The following is an 11573-nucleotide window of genomic DNA, read 5'->3' as shown; positions in this document are numbered from 1 at the left end:
TGGCAACCATACCAGTGGCAGCATGTAATACAAATAGGCAATTGTTGTAAGGAGTGCATACGTTTCTCTAACAAGGTTTGCCAAGGCCATTTGATTTGTCCTTATTATCGCTATTGAGATGTACCCTGGGCTGTGTTGGCAGATAATAAATAACTGAAAAGCGATGTTGTAAACTTACATTTAACCTTGACAATATTCAACATCTTAAGTGTTCAAATTTACTTTTAGATTTCTAAGATGGCTGTGTTTGAGTCCGGGGTTTGACTGTCCTGTGTTCCTTCTGCTGCTGGGGCTTACAGTTCATCACGCCTGGGCTGGGGCTTCCACTTGGGGTGGTTCAGGACGTAGTCTGCTGCTTCCAGCACCAGACGCATGAAGTCCTCCACGTCAAAGGAGTAGTTGGTGAACTTAGGATGGTGACCCTGTGTGTGAGGTGTGTGGGGGGGGGGGGGGGGGGGGGGGGGAGAGTGAAAGAAAGAGTCTTTCAGTCTTTATGAACACTGCACTGCAGGTCTGCGATTTGTGAGTGTGTGTGCGAGGCAACGTGAGTGTATATACTAAAATAAAAATGACAGATGAGTCTGGTGATACATGCTGCAGCTACAGGTGAGGATTGGTAAGGTGTCTCTGGGGATCTGGGGCAGTGAGTTAGGTGGAGGTGGCAGGAGCGGCACTAGAGTTTCCCACCTTATCTTCTGGGAGCACTTTGTCCCTTTTTTGCCAAGTCGCATATTGGATCCCCCGCAGCCGAGCCAGATCTCGATAGCAGCTCTCATCCTGACAGTTATATCTGTGGAGAACAGCTGCAGACACTTTATCTCCTGCTCTTGCTCTCTTCTCTCAGTATGCCTCCCAGCCCTGCCTGGCCCTGCCTGAGGAATGCCTGTTTAATTAGGCCGTATTTCACTGCTGCACTTAATGGCTAAGGGCTAACAGCTCTTACAGAGCACAGCACGCTGCCAGACCCATCACACAGATATCACTATATCCAGCACAAACGGCACAGGGAGCGCTCTGCCCTGTTCGCCCGTACTACACCGTCCACAGAGCATGGAGGGACAGACAGACAAGGATCCAGTGGAACAGACAGATACACAGACACAGAAAAACCCAAAGACATAAAGCTGTTTTAGACACACACAGGCAGACTGAACAGTGTCACTCACAGCTCAAAGATGACGGCCCAATCAGGGAGGAAGAGCAGGTGAGTAAGTCCCGCCCCATGAATCCCGATGAAGATGTCAGAGTTGTGGGTAATCCTGAGCTGTTCCAGGAACGGGACATCCCTACAGACAAGACAAGAAAAGACAGATAGACTGATAGATAGATGTCACACACCTAGCACCTGCAGCCCTCACATCAAATGCTAAATTATTTAACTTACTACTTAACTCATAATGCCCCTACTGACTTCACTCCAACATACTATACCATTCACTGTACATTCAATATTTACCCCACTCTAATAGAGGTGTCAGACAATAAAATACACCTGTTACTCAATTCCCTTTGTGCTGCAGCCTTAGGTCCTCCAGCAGTACCATATGATTCCTCCACCAATACTCCCCTTTATATGCGTCTAAAGAATACAAACTGTTCACACTCACTTGTATTTGTAATCCACCACTCTGACCTCGAGTAAAGGCACGGTCTTCAGGGCATTTATGAGCTGTATGAACACAGTGAGATGCATTCTCTGATCAATGAGAGGAACAAACACAGACACTGGCCGCATAAATCACAGGTATTTTACTCCGCCAGTTGAAATAAGATTTTAAACGGCCAGTTAAGAGCTGGAGGAGGCAGTAAATCAATGGAGGGAGGGAGGAAGGAAAGGAGCAGAGAGTGGGCAGTGCTGCCTCAGACTGGACTCACCTCCTCCTGGTTTAATATCTTACGGTAGTCTGTGCTGCGTGCCAACAATGTGACACGAATCCTCCCCTCCTGAAACCAGGAGCATAAGGATCAGGTGTAGTGAGATGATACTTACGATACTTGACATTATATAAATATGACATGTATATTGAATATGGTCCATTAACAGGAATTGCAGAAGATGAACTCCAGCATTTCACATAATACCGTTTTTCTCAATCGCGTACAAGCATTTCTTGGAACAATTTTGTTGATTTTCAAAACAGAGTCGACAAGACACAGAACTCTGTGTCCTTTTGCAAAACAGTAAATGCACTTTCAAAATGTAGTTGCCTTCTCAAAACATGAATACAGTACATTCATAAAAATTATATCCCACCATCAAAACTGCAAATACATTAATAAAAAGAACACGACTGCCTGAAAAAAGATCTCTTGAGTCCAAGCACACAAAACAGAAAGTTAGTCTGTCTTTTTAGAATCCCAATAGATCAATACATTTTATTTGCAGTCACTTAATCATGATGATCAACATTGGAAATACAACTATCCAAAGGTGTAGAATTATGGGCAATTACTCTCCTTTTATGCATATTTGACTAAACAATTTCATATAAATCAAATCAAATATTATTCCTGATAAAAAGTGGAAAAGAATAAGCACATTGTGTGCAGGATTCATCCATCGGTATCATCACAATCCAATTCCATGTATTCAATACAAAAGGTTGGTTTGCTCATTGTTTTGTAGACTTTTCATTGGCGCACAGAAACACAATCCACAATAGAAATAAGAAAAGGTGAATACAACAGAAGAACACAGCTGATATGAATGTATAGGCCTCAATCCACATCAAAGCTCTATAATGGAAGGTCCCATCTTTGCATTTTTAAGTCATTTAGCAGACGCTCTTATCCAGAGCGACTTACAAATTGGTGCATTGAACTTAGGACAGCCAGCGGGACAACCACCTTTAAAAAAATAATATTTATGGGGGGTGGGGGAGGGGGGTAGAAGGATTACTGTTATACTATTCCAGGTATTCCTTAAAGAGGTAGGGTTTCAAGTGTCTCTGGAAGTTGGTCAGTGACTCCGCTGTCCTGGCATCGTGGGGGAGCTTGTTCCACCATTGGGAATATTTGCATGTCCACAATATTGTAAAAAATCATATAACTTAGTCCCCATTGCCTAGATCTTTCCCTAGTACATGGTATGACACTGATTGCTGGAAACAGTGAACACAATTGCACACATTTCTCTTCCAATTAAAACAATGTTGTATTCAATGATGACATTTGTATTTAAAGTTGAGCAAAAGTGGGTCTAAGATATGCAACTCAGGTACAAAGGCAAGAAAATGATCTGTAAAAGTATTTGAGCATTTGATCATTGCTGCTATAGACACATTTCAACACAGATCCCAAAGATGCTTTTACATGATTGAGAAAAACTGTAAACCCATCCATAGCTTTTCAAGGACCTTAATCTCAACGTTATGTACTTGTAGAAAACGACCACGACCAATAAGGGGCAGGCTCCCTACATTTTTTACAAATATTGTTTGATGATAGAGCTACAGCACAGAGGGTTGATATAACAAGTGAGAGAGCAAATATACTATACAGCATCACCATCTAGTGGCTAAAAGTCCTACAAAACTCCCTTTCAGTCTCACTGGCATTGTACCATCTGAGTTGAAAATAGCCTGAGGAAGACAACTCCTAATGCTAAAAACAGAGAAACTGTGGAAGTGGTCAATCACAAGCCACACAGACTGTCAGGAGAAACCCAGAGGGAACACTCCACCACATAATGCCAAATAAATGCATTTACCCAACTATAAAAGCATATTAGATGGATGACATGAAACAGCAGTGTGTACATAAGGAGAGCTGATATTCTGATGAGTAGAACACAATGGCAGAGAGGAGCAGACTGGTGTCTCCCTGAACCATTAATCAGAGGGATGAAAGGAGGAGAGGAGCTGAGAGGCGGTCAGGGCCGGGCACACCTCTTATTCAGCTGGGAGACGGTATCGCAAGCACTGCCATCTCACAGGAAGGCTGTTAGCATATTCTTAGCATCAGCCGTGAATACACAATGAGCTGCATCCTCGCAACCGCCTTCAGTGGTCGTAAAGATATAGCCAAATGTACTTAGTCTGGGGTCGTAAAGACCAGTAAAGCCTGTATCGGTGAGTTACAGACCAATGAGGAAAGGTGTGTGTGCATGTGTGTGGTAAGTATTCCTTACCTTGGGTCCATCCTGTGGAATGCTGAGTCGATATAGAACATGCTGGGAGAAGGCCCTGAACAACCCTTCACTGTGGCAGTCAGATATCTGCCATTAACACACCAAGAAAAATCCATCAGTTCTATCTGTCTGACCCACGCACGCACACACACTCAATGTTCCTCACACACACGCACGTACACACACACAGTGAAAATCGTAATTTGATATAACTCTGCCAAATCCAAACACATTCCATACCCACATGGAAAGACACATAATTTAAATCCATGCCTAGCACAAGTCTACGATTCACTCCTACAGGCCAGAGCACAGCAGTCATAAATATAAGCACATGAATATAAACATGATATAAGCAGCAGGAGCAATCCAAGGCATCAGATATGAGGCTAACCTATCAATATTTCACACCTCAAGGCTGACCCCCTAGACCTACGTATTTAAATGATACCATCTTTACATAAATCTCATTGAAATGATCATTTAAATAACTTAAGAGCTGGACATGATGAGTACATAGCATAAATATTTGACCCAAATGGCATGTTTTGAGTCATGACCAAGCTGGATATCAGATGATAAAGGAAAACGGCATGATGAGGCGAGAAGCATGAAAAGAAAACACGGACATAAAGCCTGTGTGATCAAAATTAGAAAAGGCATGGAGTCAGAAAGGCAGGGACATCCCAAGCAGTTCAAATGGATTCAGATTTCCTCATAGGCGGCGCAATCCTATCTCTATATTTCCATTACACATAAAGAGATAGACAGAATACGAACCAAAGGTGTGTTATAGAACAACCCATATCTCATCCTGGGGAGCAGGGAGAACACGACATCTTTGAAGCACACCTGTTTCAAGGTAATGGATACGTTATACAACCATGTACGGCCACACACACACTCTTACCCTTTTAGTGTCAAAAGTTTTCAGATGGATGATGTCATAGTCAGAGCAAGCCTTCCAGGTCTCACTGAACAGATCCATCCAAGAAAAATACATCAGAAAGATTACTTTGAAATTCAGTTGTTTCATCGAACTGGCTAAACTTAATTTCAGATTTCATGGAGAGTATTACGAAACACTGTTTGTATTATGGTATATGTTTCATTAGAACTGTACTTGACCAACAGTCAGCCACTTGTTTAAAGGTCTAATGCACCCGATTTTATCTGAATATCAAATAATTTCTGGGTAACTATTAAGTACCTTACTGTGGTTGTTTTAAATTAAAATTGTCAAAAATAAACAAAAATAGCTTCTTAGCAAAGAGCAAATTATCAAGCAAGAATTTTGCTAAGACTTTCTGTGAGTGGTCTGAGTGGGGAGGGGAAAACTGAAAACTAGCTGTTATTGGCAGAGAGGTTTAGAACTCTCTTCTAGTGGAATGTGAGATTGAGAGGAATTGAGAGCAGTTGCTTCACAAGGTACACTACATGACCAAAAGTACACGGACACCTGTTCATCGAACATCTCATTCCAAAATCATGGGCATTAATATGGAGTTGGTCCCCCCTTTGCTGCTATAACAGCCTCCACACTTCTGGGAAGGCTTTCCACTAGATGTTGGAACATTGCTGTGGGACTTGCTAAAATAGCATTAATTAGGTCGGGTACTGATGTTGGGCAATTAGGCCTGGTTCGCAGTCAGCATTCCAATTCATCACAAAGTTGTTAGAAGGGGTTGAGGCCAGGGCTCTGTGCAGGCCAGTCAAGTTCTTCCACAATGATCTCAACAAATCATTTCTGTATGGACCTGGCTTTGTGCACGGGGGCATTGTCATGCAGAAACAGGAAAGGGCCTTCCCCAAACTGTTGTCACAAAGTTGGAAGCACAGAATCGTCTAGAATGTCAATGTATGCTGTAGCGTGAAGATTTCCCTTCACTGGAACTAAGGGGTCTAGCCCAAACCATGAAAAACAGCCCCAGACCATTATTCCTCCTCCACCAAACATTCCAGTTGGCACTATGCATTCGGCAGGTAGCGTTCTCCTGGAATCTGCCAATCCCAGATTCGTCATTCGGACTGCCAGATGGTGAAGCGTGATTTATCACTCCAGAGAACTCGTTTCCACTGCTCCAGAGTCCAATGGCGGCGAGCTTTACACCACTCCAGCCGACGCTTGGCATTGCGCATGGTGATCTTAGACTGCTCGGCCATGGAAACCCATTTCATGAAGCTCCCGACGAACAGTTCTTGTGCTGACGTTTCTTCCAGAGGCAGTTTGGAACTCGGTAGTGAGTGTTGCAACCGAGGACAGACAATTTTTACACGGTACGCGCTTCAGCACTCTGTGGTCCCGTTCTGTGAGCTTGTGTGGCCTACCACTTCGCGGCTGAGCCGTTGTTGCTCCTAAAGGTTTCCACTTCACAATAACAGCACTTACAGTTGACCGGGGCAGCTCTAGCAGGGCAGAAATTTGACAAACTGACTTGTTGGAAAGGTGGCATCGTATGACGGTGCCACATTGAAAGTCACTGAGCTCTTCAGTAAGGCCATTCTACCACCAATGTTTGTCTATTGAGATTGCATGGCTGTGTGCTCGATTTTATACACCGGTCAGCAACGGGTGTGGATGAAATAGCTGAATCCACTCATTTGAAGGGGTGTCCACATACACTATATATTTACAAAAGTATCTCTACCTGAAAAGACATGATCTAAGTGATTGATATTTGGTATTCAGCAGTCATAAAAGTATGCCTTATTTACTTTGAAGAACTACTAAAATAGTTATTTTGTCAGACAGCATAGGCAGCAGTTCTCTAGACTAGATGATAACTTGGAATGAAATAATAAGGTCATCAAAGAAAACAAATGTAATATACACAACAACTGAAATATTTTATTAAAGTAAAGTAATGTGAATAATTTATGGTTAATAATTGATAAGCAGTAATGGGCAATCACTACCACCACTTATCATCACGGGACTTAATATTATTGTTTTATTCTGTGTTGTTACAGCATTCAACCCACATAATGCACAGTGCATTTAATGTTTAAAAAAATAATCTAAACCGAAATCGAAAACCATGATAAAACAAAAATGTGCGAACCGAAACCGAACAGACCTCGCTCAACACTATTGTCAGATGAAAGGCCATTCCTTTCCTTCTCGCTGTCATTTTCTCTCTCTCCCCCTTTTTCTTTACCCTTATCCTTCACCTCCACAGACAGAGGTGGGAACACTGGACAGGATAAGGTTTCCCATAAATCATTCTGTTTTACACCTACTGCTTCACCTTAATCCCCTCCGCAAGCAAGTGGTCAAATGTGAAACACAACACATCGATACACAACACTGGTAAACAACCATACTCTTGCTTCTTTTTGTACAAACAGCTTTGGACAAAACATTCAGCTTGCGAGGTGACAGCAACATGGTGGAATCTTTAAGTAGCCTATTGGAGGGCCCAGCTAAGCCATCACCATATGTCTTGCACTTATTCAGTCGTCTCAGATCAGTGAAATGGAGATGGGCTGCAGAATATTGTACTTACCGTGTCCCACATGAGGATGTTGATGTCTCTGCTGAAGGAGTTGTTGATGTGCTGGGAGATGTACAGGTTGACAAAGTCACAGAAATGATGGTACATGTTAACTCCTGCCAAAAAGACACATTCAGGTTGCCTCATCACATCTCAGTCAGTACCTCTATTAAGGCTGTGTCACCCGAAGCAATTTGGATGCAATTTCTGTTGCAGATGCAAGTTGCAAGTGACATCATCTCAGGCAGGTTTGCAGATACACAAAGCAATTCAAACGTAATTGAAATTGCATGCAACATCCAATCCTGTCATACATCACGGTTTCATAAATGATTTGTTTATCCAAACGTTTGTTAATTGTAACAGCATCGACATAGACAAAATGCTGGCTGTACAATTTACCTAGCTAGCAAAAGGTTGCCTATTTTCCAACCAAGTTTTACCAAGCTAGCTAGATAGCTAACCAAGCTAGCGACAAGCTAATAAGCTAGCTAGATAATGCAGTTCATGTTGGACAATTTCAGTTGAAACTAGACAGAGAAAGGTCTGGGTTCACTTTTTTAAATGTTTATTGACTGGCAGACCATATACATGACTAGTCATGATATCTATAATTTTTTATGCATTTCCCATTTGGCATGTCTCTTTTGTCGCAGTTTGCAGCAGCACTGACAGCTGTGTTGACATGACAACTGGGTCGAAGTTCTGAACGGAACAATATGACAAGTCATGTCAACTTTTTTCTGCTCACTGATTGGACATTGTATAAAGTCAGTTGCGTGAAATAGGATTGATTCCATCTCTTGCGATGCAATGCAACTAAGTTGCAGGCTATTGTTTGGGGGGTGACACACGGAGCAACCCAGATGCAACAACATCAACTGTGTCCAGATTGCTTCGTGTGACCTCGGCTTTCCTGTGTCACTACAATAGCAATAGAATGAATAGATAGGCCATCTCCATTCAAGTCAATGATGGCATAATGGGTGGACTGGCAGCCATTTTGAGTGTACCCATTCCTAGGTCGAAACAATACAGGTTAAGACAACGTTATAATTTAATTCATCAGCGTTAGAAAATAAACACATTAATTGAACCAGTGCCATTGCTAATACTACAGGATTAGCATTGAAAACATTACATGCGGTCGGGAAATCAATTAATAAAGTGGCTGTAGATCATTTGAAAGACATTTAAATAGAACGACATTAAAACAGTTAGGCGATGTGTTTGCTGACTAGTTGGCTGAAATTCACTACGATTGTGTGTATTTTCCACTTTCATGGCAAACTTTCTGTACTGCTAACATTCACTTCCAGTTATTTTCGCTCCGGTGCTGGTCCAATGAATTTGTTTATTTCAGAACGCTTCTGCATGGAAATATTACATTGTCTTAACCTTCTCAATCTTCAACCTAGACCCATGCCAGAAAGTAAAAGCTGGAAGTTTACCCTTCAATCTGTGCTGTGATTTGTTGAGACAACTCAACTGACATGGCAAAAAATACATTCCATTGCATAAGCCACAACAGTTAGCATCATTTGAATGAACATTCTACATTACCTTGGCAATCCAGCATCAGTTGATAGAACATTCCAAAATATCATGGAAATTATTGCATCACAATACCAGGCAGCCATTGCGAGTGTACCCATGAGTTTCCAGTCAAATTGCCAGGGTTCCAAGCATGTTCTATTTATTTTATCTATATTGTCACTACACTGTACACAAACAAAATGTGTTATTTGACATTGTACTAAAAAGGCATGAAGACCGTGCCCACCTGCATCAAGCTTCATGAATACAGTAGGTTTCTCAAAGATGATGTCACAGTGCTCTTCACCTGTGGGGTTGAAGTTCAGCTATGTCTGTAGTTCAGCATACCTTGGGAGGGAAAACAAGTGTGTTTCATTGTATATCATGCCTGTGTTATTCATATTCACAGACGTGACCATCAATCAATCAAATTGAACCTTTTTACTTTTGTTACAGAGAGAAATGTCCTTAGTAAGAAGAAACCTTGATATGAATCAGACAGTTCAGGGAGGGTCATAAGGAGTCTATGTTTTGTCTCACCAGGACTGCAGAGGGCTCTTGTGCTCTCCTTCTGCAGCCAGCGCTCGGCTGTTCAGACTGCAACGCCCCCCAATCTCCCCCTCCTGGAGAAAGTCCTCCTTATACCTGCAGAGAAAACACAGGTGAGTCCCACAGTTCTCATTTTATCATAATTTATTTCATTAGGCCAAGAGGGTCTGTCATACTGCTTTCACCTATCCCGCCTTTCAGGTCAATGACGATGAAGAGACAAGCAAATGTAAGAAACACTAAAGAAAGACCCAATAAAAACTAAACTACTAGGATTCTTCCCACACAGGAAAACAAGGAACCCAGATGGGGCTCTAGACAAGACGTGTCCCCCAGGGTGCACTGACCTCACATGACCCCTGCGAGGGTTCCGCAGGTCCAAGTACAGATTGGTTGCCCTGCAGAAGCGAGTGTGGCTGGTGCATTTCAGAGACGAGTCTCCCTAGAAATAAAATGTGAGCGTTTAGCAAATGCCTTTTCTGTTTATCTGTGTGGATTCATGAGTCCTGTGTGCAGCTGCACTAGAGGAAGGGCTTACAGAATTGGTGACCTTGCAGAGAGTCTTCATCTCACTGAGGCGCTCCCTGACGTAACCAAAGTCTGCCTGTTTCCAGAACAGCTCCTGGGCTACCTCCAATGAGCTGGCCATAGGGAGGACGAAGAGCTCTGTTAGGCCAAACCAGTGGCAGAAATAAATTATGCACATCCACATGTATGACAAGAGCTTGACACATTATGCTAATGAATAAAAGGAAACAATATTCTTGTTAGTGAATGCAGAGAGGGGGATTGTATTGTACCATCCGGAGTCAACCCGTGTGCAGAGAGGATAGCCAAAGCAGTTCTCTGGGGCACAGTTCTTCTCATACCCCCAGCAGGCCGACACATCCAGCAGAGCATCCTGTTGTAAAACATTAAAGGGTGGGGAAGGGGGAGGCAAAAACTAAAGATGTGCTAAACACTTGGATGGAACTTAAAAGACCCCACTAAAAACAGCCTTCTTGTACCACCGTGACACACAAAACATAATTACGTGGTCACTGTCCAACACAGGAAGCTTCAATTGTTTTAGACTTAAGCTCTAAAATTAAGTGTTACTTTCTGTCCACAAGACTATGGCTGCTTAGCCAAGACATTTACCTTGACGAAAATTCAAGTGTTAAAATGAGCTAATCCCCCTCCACACTGTGTATGACGATAACCAACATGGTAGTCTAAGGGCCCTATTACTGACATTAATAATAATAATATATTACATTTGCAAATCACTTTCATTATACAAGAATAATCCCAAAGTGCATAAAATAAAATAGAAACATAAAAACAGTTTAAAAAACAAAATAAATACAGTATATCTAACCATATCATGAAAGCAACATTCAAAGTCTAGGAGGAAGGACATAATGGTAGGCCAGCCAATAGAGATTAGTTTTAAGGCCTGCTTTTAAAAAAACAATAGTCTGAACAGCGCTGAGATTATAAGGATGGGAGTTCCATAGGTGTGGTGCATTGGAGGAAAAGGCACAGTCCCCCATGGATGAGTTTTGCGTGGCTTGAACGTGGGGTGCGTGGAGGTTCATAGGGGTAGAGTAGGTCTGACAGGTAGGCGGGTACAATTAATAATAACACTCACCGTGTATTATTAAAAACCAATGAAAGTACAGTTCTTACTTTAAAGGGCAGCGCGGATCCTCTCGACAGAGCCTGGCCACTCTCTTGTTATTGTGGAGGAAGTAGGAGATATGGTGCTGTGGCAGCATGAGGCTGCTGTAGTGGAGTGGTGGTCTGTGGCTGGTGTTCTCAGCTTCCTCAGCAGCTACCACAGTGTAAGTACAGACCATGACCAGTGCTACTAGCCGCAGCAT

The 11573-nt window shown here is 42.5% G+C and overlaps 1 pseudogene across 1 annotated transcript; it reads right to left on the bottom strand.

Annotated features, from left to right (window-relative positions):
* Window positions 1-293: 293 nt before the first annotated feature.
* On the bottom strand, window positions 294-11573 carry LOC311133111 (EGF domain-specific O-linked N-acetylglucosamine transferase-like; annotated as a pseudogene). Its single transcript has 15 exons — window positions 11380-11573; window positions 10509-10609; window positions 10247-10349; window positions 10056-10150; window positions 9700-9804; window positions 9407-9507; window positions 7632-7739; window positions 5040-5143; window positions 4910-4981; window positions 4130-4216; window positions 1876-1944; window positions 1608-1669; window positions 1167-1286; window positions 688-790; window positions 294-422 (listed from the first exon to the last, which is right to left on the bottom strand). The product of its transcript is annotated as an EGF domain-specific O-linked N-acetylglucosamine transferase-like (transcript).

This window comes from Coregonus lavaretus (genome assembly GCF_964263955.1).
Source record: "Coregonus lavaretus genome assembly, chromosome: 8".
Classification (NCBI taxonomy): domain Eukaryota; kingdom Metazoa; phylum Chordata; class Actinopteri; order Salmoniformes; family Salmonidae; genus Coregonus; species Coregonus lavaretus.
This window is presented reverse-complemented; position numbering and strand designations above follow the sequence as displayed.